The 10,162-nt window shown below is 45.8% G+C and overlaps 1 non-coding gene across 1 annotated transcript; it reads right to left on the reverse strand.

Annotated features, from left to right (window-relative positions):
- Window positions 1-9,702: 9,702 nt before the first annotated feature.
- On the reverse strand, window positions 9,703-9,821 carry LOC136842014 (5S ribosomal RNA). Its single transcript, XR_010854139.1, has one exon. It is a non-coding gene; the product is annotated as a 5S ribosomal RNA (ribosomal RNA).
- Window positions 9,822-10,162: the final 341 nt, after the last annotated feature.

Below are 10,162 nucleotides of genomic sequence, written 5' to 3' on the forward strand. Positions count from 1 at the left end.
CCCCATTTTTCTTTTCTTTTTATGATTTCCCTTAACATAAAGTCAGATCTCCAAGGCCAACTTGAAGAAAGATCCGTTGCCGGCCTGTAAACCATTCTACGAATCTAGAAATCCAGGGAAATGCATAAAAATGGCAACCTTCCCATAGATCTCGTTTAGCAGTTGCATTTTCCCCTATATTGTTGCTTTGTTGCATTTGCAACTCGCCAAATCAGCGATTAGCTAAGCTAAGCTGGGTGCGAGACAAATTCCGAACCTTGTACCAAGAGCACAGACCAAGAGAGTTCCACATAAGTAATGTGTTTATCTTAGCAAATTTTTTTTTATTTTACAATCGTGACTGTTCCTAGGGAATTAGGAATACGGACACATGTACCCACTGAGAGAAGAGAACCACCGTATTAGATTTGTTAATGCATGCCTTTCAGGATAGGCAGTTAGGAAATAACCAGTGCTAACCAATTTTGTTTCTAGGAATAGTGCAAAAGAAATTCCTCTATGTTAAATTCTTTGCCATTTTCGTTTCGAGGAATATTGCGAAAGAAATTCTTGTGTTAAATTTTACTTCGCAGTTCAGAATAGCAGATTATTTGGGCGTGGACGAACTCCCCTGTGGGATAAGATCTCTCTCAGTTTAGTTAAAACTCGAATTAGGTGTTAGGATAGCGAAATTTGAACTCTGCTTCTAGGGAAAAATTACGAGGTCATTTCTACTATTATCTGCTCATTCCGGGAAATTCCCCGCAGTCAGGAGACCAGACGGTGTTTGTAAACAGAAGGGTTCATTCAACCAGGGTCTAAAAATAGCCCACAGCAGTGTGAGTCAGATGGCCTTCACCCTCCCCCCTTCCCCGCGTACCTACATTCATTGCCCGAGTAGTGTCCCTATAAAGATTGTTCCTACTCAGGCCACTCTCAGCAAAAAATTTTTTTTTGGGAGGTTTTTTCCCATTAGTAACTTCCAAGTCCTACAGGGCAAATCCTGTTTTCAAGTCTTACGAGACCAATCTAATTTCTCAGTCCTACGGGACAGATCCCAATTCCAAGTCTTACAAGACTCCACTATATTCTATGTTGTACAAGACGAGAATTTCCAAGTCCTACGGGCAAACCAAATTCCAAGTCTTACGAGATTCCACTAAATTCTATGTCGTGCGAGGCGAAAATTTCCAAGTCCTACGGGGCAAACCCAATTCCAAGTCTTACGAGACTCCACTAAATTCTATGTTGTACGAGGCGAGAATTTCCAAGTCCTATGGGCAAATCCAATTCCAAGTCTTACGAGACTCCACTAAATTCTACATCGTACGAGGAGGGAATTTCCAAGTCCTACGGGCAAACAAAATTCCAAGTCTTACAAGACTCCACTAAATTCTACTTCATACGAGGCAGGAATTTTCAAGTCCTATGGGCAAATCCAATTCCAAGCCTTACGAGACTGCACCAAATTTCACGTCTTACGAGGTGAGAATTTCCAAGTCCTACAGGCAAATCCAATTCCAAGTCTTACGAGACGCCCATCCAAAATCAACATCCTATGAGACGCCCACGTCCTACGTGACGCCCATCCAAACTGATGTCCTACGAGACGCCCATCTCCCGGTTCCCGATCCCATTTAAATTTTTTCTTAACTTTAGAAGGACCTGCCAACTAAGTTTGACAAAATGGCTATTGTCAGAGCCCAGCACAATGAGGACTTTAAGTTATTCATGCAGGCAGGAAAAGACATGGGAATGTCGGGGCAAGAGTTACGGGACTGGGTCCAGGGACAACTAGATGCTGCAACGAGAGAAAGAGAGGCAGAAAGAATCGCCCAGGAGAAGAGAGAGGAGATGGAGAGGCAAGAGAGAGCAAAAAGAGAGGATATAGAGTGGCAAGAGAAAGAGAAAGAGAGGATCGCCCAGGAGAAGAGAGAGGAGATAGAATGGCAAGAGAGAGCGAAAAGAGAGGAGATAGAGCGGCAAGAGAGGGCAAAAAGAGAGGAGATGGAGAGGCAAGAGAGAGAGAGAGAGAGAGAGAGAGAGAGAGAGAGAGAGAGAGAGAGAGAGAGAGAGAGAGAGAATCACCCAGGAGAAGAGAGAGGAGTTGGAGCGGCAAGAGCGAGAGAAGGAGAGGCAGGAGAAGGAGAAAGAGAGAGAGGAGTGAGAATGGCAGCGCGCCCATGACCTCCAGATGTTAGAACGGCAGAACGCCACCCACCCCACTCCTGCGGCGGGAATGAGTGCCCTCAGCTAAGTTCACTCGTTTATGCCAAAATGGACAGGAGGCAGAACCCGAAGTATGGCTTGAGAGGGCCGAAAGAGTCCTGGAGTGCTGCACCCTCTCCCGTGCGGAACTCGCCCTTGTTCTCACTAAATTCCTGGGAGGAAAGGCACTCGTTGCCTACCATGCCCTTTCGGTAGAGGATAGGGGAAACTGGGAAGCCGTACGCCAAGCGGTTTCCAAGGTGTACGAGATTACCCCCAAGCGGTGGAGGAGGCGTTGGAGAGAGCAGATAGGAGAAGCAGGCCAGACTTGGCCAGACTGGGCGTACCATTCCATGCGGGCGTTAGCAAAATGGCTCGAGTCTGAAGGGGCCACTAGTGCCGCCAAGGTACTCGAGAAATTTAAATTTGAGCATTTCTTATGCTACACCCCTCCCGCCCTTGCCACGGATGTAGTAGAAAAAGCCCCTGCAACGCTCACCGAGTGTTGCCGAATAGCAGACATGTGGGAGACTCACCACCCTCAGGGGGGATCCATGGGGCGGAAGATATATCCCCCGCCCTTCCTCGGAGGATCAGCTCCCCATAAGGTTGGACCCACTAGCGACCCCATATCTTGCCATTATTGTAAAAAGACAGGGCATTCCACCGACCAGTGCCGCAGCTGGCCCTTGGCTCCCTCTCATCCTCCTCCTCCGAAGACATCACAGCCGCCACCTGCTACTGCCCCCTGATCACCGCCTGCAGTGGGCACCACCCCCCGGCGGGATTTCCGCCATGAAACATGCCGTGATTGCGGAAAACGGGGACATTACTCCTCCACCCACAAGCATTGCCCTCGTTACAACCAGCCGAAGAGTAGGCACCATAACTTGCCCTTACCTTACCTTACAGACCTTACAGTTCGTTCGGGTTGTCCCAAGTCCCTCAGTGTGAGGCACCTCTGATGTCTACCAGAGAATTGCTAACGCATCTTCCGGTATATTTTGCATCTTCCAATCTTGGATGGTCTGGGATGCATCTTAGATATTTGTCGAGCTTATTCTTAAACACATCTACGCTCACTCCTGTTATGTTCCTCAGATGAGCTGGTAGCGCATTGAATAGACGCTGCATTATCGATTCTGGTGTGTGGTGGATTAATGTCCTGTGTGCTTTCCTTAGTTTTCCTGGTATAGTTTTGGGCACTATTAATCTATCTCTGCTTGCTCTTTCTGATATTTTTAGCTCCATGATGTTTTCAGTAATTCCTTCTATCTGTTTCCATGCTTGGATTACCATGTAGCGTTCTCTTCTCCTTTCAAGACTATATAGATTTAAGAATTGTAGTCTTTCCCAGTAGTAAAGGTCCTTAACTTCTTCTATTCTAGCTGTAAATGACCTTTGTACATTCTCTATTTGTACAATATCCTTTTGGTAGTGTGGGTACCATATTATATTGCAATATTCAAGTGAACTACGTACGTACATTTTATAAAGCATAATCACGTGTTCGGCTTTTCTTGTTTTGAAGTGTCGGAACAACATTCCCATTTTTGCTTTGCATTTTGCCAATAGTATTGCTATTTGATCATTGCATAACATTCCTGTTCAACACCACACCAACGTCTTTAACTGCTTCCTTGTTTGTGATTGTCTCATTATTAGGTCCTTTATATGCATATAGCATTCCTTCTTTATCACCATAGTTTATTGATTCAAATTTATCAGAGTTAAATACCATCCTATTTATCTCTGCTCCATTTATATATTTTGTTTAGGTCTCTTTGTAGCAAGTTCCTATCTTCATCACAAGTAATTTCTCTACTTATTCTTGTGTCATCTGCGAAACTTCTTACTACTGAGTCCTTAACATTACTGTCTATGTCTGCAATCATAATCACTAACAGCAATGCAGCTAACACCGTACCTTGTGGCACACCGGATATTACCGTAGCTTCATCCGATTTCTCATCGTTTGCAATCACTATCTGTTTTCTGTTTTGCAAAAATTCTTTTATCTATCTTCCTACTTTGCCCACAATGTTATGTTTTCTCATTTTTTTCGCTAATATATTATGGTCTACCTTGTCAAAAGCTTTTGCAAAGTCTAGGTAAACCAAATCTGTAACTTTTTCATTTATATTTTTATATATGCTTTCGTGGTGGACTAACAGTTGGGTTTGTGTACTTTTTTCCGGGGACAAAACCATGTTGTCCTATATTGAACAATCTATTTTTCATTAAATGTTTCATTATAATTTTTTTTCATTACCCTTTCATAAACTTTCATAATATGAGATGTCAGACTCACAGGCCTATAATTATTTGCCTCTAGTCTTGAACCACTTTTGAAAGTAGGAGTAATATATGATAATTTATGCTCATCGTTCATCGTAAATCTTGCCTGTATCTATACTTTGTCTCAATAATATTGCTAGCGGCTTTGCGACTGAATGAACCACTTTCTTTAACAATATGGCAGGTACGCCGTCTGGTCCTGCTACTGATCCATTTTTAATTTCATTAATAGCCTGCACAATATCGGCTTCTGTAATATCTATGTCCGACAAATATTCAATATTTTCATCTCTTATTTCTGTATCATTATCTTCATTATCAATTCTAGGTGTAAATTCACTCTTATATCTTTCTGCTAATATGTTACATATTTCCTTTTTTTCATTCGTTAATCGCCCTTCAATTCTGTTGGGACCATACATCTGCCTTCAGCACCTGAAGAACTGATAAGTTCTTCCGGAATGTGAGGGACGGACCAATGCTGCGGACTTCGTGAGCTCTTGGATGAAGCATACTAGTGTCGTCTTCTCACGAAACCAGAAAGAGATCATGTTCTTGGACACTTCTTTCTTGGTCGAGCCAGTACTAACAAAGAGTCGTCAACACTCAGGCCAGAGACGTCGAGTCCTCTTCAGATAGCGCCACAGCACTCTAACAGGACACAGTAGCATCTTGTCTGGTTCATTACCTACAAAGTCCTCTAGGGAGGGGATCGTGAAGGACTTGAACCCTGCATCAGGGACCGAAGGATTCTGAGTCTTCGCCACTCAATCCAGGACGAAATCGAGCATAACTGATCTCCATCCCCTCAAGTGTTAACATCAAAGGAAAGTCCGTGCAGTTCATCAACTCTCTTCGCCAATGCCAAGAAGATGGTCTTGAGGGGTCAGATCCCTGTCTGACGACTCTCGTAAAGGCTCGTACAGTGCATGAGTCAGGTTCCTTAGAACAAGAGCCACATCCCATGCAGGGGGCCTGAGATCCCTGGGTGGGCAAGACCTTTCAAAGCTTCTCATCAGTGGGGAAATCTCGAAGGAGGAGGAGATATCTACTTCTTTCAGCTGCAAGACTAGGCCAAGTGCAGTACAGTAGCCTTTTACAGCTGAAACGGAGAGAAGCTTCTCTCGGCGAAGGAAGACGAGGAAGTCTGCGACCTGATGAACAGTAGCTCCAACCGGAGAGATACCCCATCTACGACACCCACCACAGAAGATGGACCATGTTCCCTGGTATACTGCTGCGGAGGATCGTCTGAGGTACCCGGCCATCTCCACTGCTGCGTGACGCAAAAAGCCTCTCGTTTGCAGGAGATGGTGGATAACCTCCAGCTGTGAAGACACAGGGACTGCACTGCCTGGTGGTACAGCTCCACGTGGGGTTGACACAGCAGGTTGGGCCAGGGGGTAATCTCTCTCGACGCCTTGGAGAGGAGAGCTAGCAGGTCAGGATACCAAATGGGTGCCACCAGAATCATTCTGAGATTCAGAGTGATCATCACCCGGTTGATCACTCTGCGAATCAGACAGAATGGAGGAAAGGCGTACCGTATACGTCGAGGTTGTCCCACGGGTGTTGGAACTTGTCCTCCGCAGCAGCCCATGGGTCCGGCACGACAGAGCAGAAGACTCGATGACTGGACGGCCCCACAGGTCGAACAGCCTTTCCGTGACTTCCGAGTGAATGGACCATTTAGTTCCGATCACCTGATTCTGGCAGCTCTACCACCTGATTCATCAACTACTAGACCCCCTTGCTTGTTGACGTATGCCATTACTGTGGTATTGTCGCTCATCAGTACCACGGAACTCTTGGAGAGCCAGGAAGGCTGCCTTGAGCTCCAGGATGTTGATGTGAAGGTGCTTGTCGTCTAAGTGCCACACTCCCCAAGTCAGCAACTCCTCCAGGTGTGCGCGCCATCCCTCGGTCGATGCGGCAGAAGACAGCAGCATGTCCCGAGGGGGGAGGGAGTATGCAGGGACACAGTAAGCCCCCTTATTCGCGGGGGATGCATACCGCACTCCCCTGCGAATAGCTAAAATCCGCAAATACTTAAAACCCCTCTACAAACACTTAAAACTGCCTATTTTGATAATTTAAACACAAGATAAACCCTCTAAAAATGCTTATACCTGAGTATTTTAATAGTTTCATCACAAAAAGTGCATTTAGTCATGAAAATTATATGAAAATATGATATTTTAATGATAAAATAAAGTTTGTTCATACTTACCTGGCAGATATATATATAGCTGTATTCTCCGAAGTCCGACAGAATTTCAAAACTCGCGGCTGCACGAGTGGCCGGGCAGGTGGTTAGTACCCATTCCCGCCGCTGGGAGGCGGTATCAGGAACCATTCCCATTTTCTATTCAGATTTTCTAACGCCACTGACTCCTGAGGGGGAGGAGGGAGGGCAATATGAATATATATATCTGCCAGGTAAGTATGAACAAACTTTATTTTATCATTAAAATATCATTTTGTTCATGAGACTTACCTGCCAGATATATATATAGCTGAATACCACCTTTGGAGGGGGTAGAGACAGCCAAGAATTAGGAAAAAACCAATTATTGGTAAAATTATTTTGGTTCCTTATCTGATAGCGTAGCTGACTGAGTGGTTACTGTCACTCTAGTCTGCTTCTGCTTTACTAGAGACCCCAGCGAGGTAGTGACCTATATAGCTGGCGACTTCTAGATGATCTGTCAACGGGGCGTGACCACAATGTGACTAGATCATAGACCATACAAAGAGGACAAAAGAGCATTACTAACCACCTAACCAACACCTAAAGCGTTAGTTTGCAAAGGATTGGGAAGACTGCCTCCAGTAGTCGACCCAACAACCATAAAAACACAATTAAAAAGGATAGGATCAGAGTTACCCCTGTCCCCAAGGTTGCTGAAGCAGCAATGTATGGTCCCAGCGAAAAGCAATTTTTGTATGCTACCTAAACATCTTGCCAAGAGTGTGAGGCAAACACCGAATTGACTTCGCCAAAATGTGGCACTAAGAATGTCACTGAGTACCATATTTTTCTTGAACGCCATGGAGGTAGCAACTACCCTCACCTCGTGAGCGTTAACTCTCAACAACTTGAAGTTGGAGTTGTCACAACTAGAGTGTGCGTCCTTAATGACGTCCCTAATGACGAATGCCAGTGCATTCTTCGACATAGGTTTAACTGGTTGCCTCACAGAACACCATAAAATATCCAAGGGACCACGAGTGTCCTGTGTTCTTTTAAGGTAGTACTTGAGAGCTCTAACTGGACATAGAACTCCCTCAGGTTCCTGTCCAATAAGGTCTGCTAAACCTTTAATTTCAAAGTGTCTAGGCCAAGGGTTAGAAGACCTATCATTCTTAGCCAAGAACTTAGGGCTTAAAGAATAGACAGCATTGTGTTCCTTGAAGCCCACATGACGGCCTCAAACTTCTCACTCTCTTCGCCGCCGCCAGAGCCGTGAGGAATGCCGTTTTCGAGTAACATCCTTAAGAGATGCAGAGTGGAGAGCTCAAAAGGACTAAACATCAAAAACTTGAGCACTACGTCCAAGTTCCAAGCAGGGGAATTAGCTGAGGAACCTTGGACGTCTTGAAAGAGCTCGTAAGATCGTGGAGGTCCTTATTGTCAGACAAATCTAATCCTCTGTGTCTGAATACAATCGAAAGCATGCTCGATAACACTTGATAGTCGGAACTGCTATATCGAGTTTTCTCTTAAATAAAGGAGAAAATCCGCAACCTGGCTCACAGTGATAGAGGAAGAGGAAAAGCCCTTCTTTCTACACCAACCTTTGAAGGTTGCTCACTTCTAGATATATCCTTTAGATGAAGAACTTCTGGCTCTAGCGATGGCCCGTGCCACCTGGCCAGAAAAAACCCCTTCACTCTGACCAAGTTTCGATAGTCTGAAAGCAGTCAGGTTCAGAGCGGGGAGATTCAAAGATATCTCGGAAGTGGGTTTGTATGAGCAGGTCTGCTCTCATAGGAAGGGTCCTCGGGCGTCTACCAACCAGAAGAGAAACTCCGAGAACCAGTGGTTCGAAGGCCAAAACGTGGGGATGAGAGTCATCCTGCGTCCCTTGTGAGGCTGCGAACTTGCGTATGACTTCTCCCAGAATTTAGAACGGGAAAAAGGCGTAAACATCTATTCCCGTCAATCCCAGGAAGAGCATCTATCGCAACTGCCCCCGGGTCGAGTAGTACAGATGAGCTTTATAGAGGAGCCTCGCTGTTCTTGAGGTCGTGAAAATATCCACAAGATGGCGACCCCAAAATTTCCAAAAATCTTGGCAAACCTCCTGATGAAGGGTCCATTCCTTCGGCAGGAGTTGATGGCGCCAACAGAGCAGGTCTGCTCGAACATTTTCGACCCTGCAACAAAACTTGTGAGATTCTAAATGTTGCGAGCATAGGCTCAAAGAATAATCTCTCTTGCAAGGCTGAACAGGGGAACAAGTAGTATTGTCCGCGTTTGCTAGAACTACACGATTGCAAACTTGGACCTCGAAGAATTGGAGAGCTAAAAGATAGCCGCCAAATCTTTGAAGTTGATGTGCCAGGACACCTGTTCCTCTCTCCGGGTTCCTAACACTTCCTCTCCCTCTAGTGTTGCCCCCCAACCTGTTGACGACCCGTCGGAAAAACAACACTAGGTTGGGGTTCAGAAGCTTGAGGAGATCCCTTTCTGCAATTTCGTTGGATCGAGCCACCACTACAGATCCTCTTTTATATAAGGAAGAATTCTCAATTCCTCTTTCAAGTCTTCCTTGCTTTGCCAGTTCTCCAACAGAAAGAACTGAAGACGCCTGAGATGCAGACTCCCCAGAAAACAAACTTCTCCAGCGAGGAAATGGTCCCCAGCAGACTCATTCCTTCCCTCACCTAGCATGTTTCCTTTTCCAAGAAGGCCGAGACTTTTCGTACATAGAAGTTGCCGTTCTTGCACGGAGACGCTATAAAAGCCGCTGAATACATCTGAATTCCCAAACACAATGGACAGTGAGGGGATCAGCTGCGACTTTTCCACAGACCAGAAGTCCCAGGGACTTCACGAGTTGCAGAGTCAACTGAAGGTCCTCCAGATACCTTCGCCGACGGCGCTCGAATCAACCAGTCGTCCAAGTAGAGTGAGATCCTGACGTGCAACAGGTGCAACTGCATCGCAAGCGTTTTCATGAGACGATGTAAACACCCTCGGGCAAAATGTGACGCCAACAGCATCTGGTGTTCCCAGGCGGTCACCCATCCAAGTACTGACCAGACCCAACGTTGCTTAACTTCGCTGATTGGACGAGAAGCGGTGTTTTCAACGTGGTATGGCCGTTGTGCAGAGTCCAAAGCAGAGAGCCCTGAACTGGTACGTCTAGTCCCCAAGACAACCTGAGATACTTCATCGAACGTGGATGAATTGGGGCGTGAAGATAAGTATCTTGGAGATCCAAAGATACCATCAATCCCGGGATGAAGGGCTCCTAGTATTGACTGCGAGGTCTCCATCTTGAACTTTTCCTTCGGACCAAGTTGTTCGACCTGTTGACGTCAAGACGGGTCTCCAGCCTACTGAAAGTTTTGGGACTAGAAACAATCTGTAGTAAAATCCCGGGGAACACCGAGTCAAGACCTGTTCCACTGCTCTCCTCTCGAACATCTGTTTGAGCAGGTCAAACAA

This window comes from Macrobrachium rosenbergii, chromosome 1 (genome assembly GCF_040412425.1).
Source record: "Macrobrachium rosenbergii isolate ZJJX-2024 chromosome 1, ASM4041242v1, whole genome shotgun sequence".
NCBI classification, from domain to species: Eukaryota; Metazoa; Arthropoda; class Malacostraca; order Decapoda; family Palaemonidae; genus Macrobrachium; species Macrobrachium rosenbergii.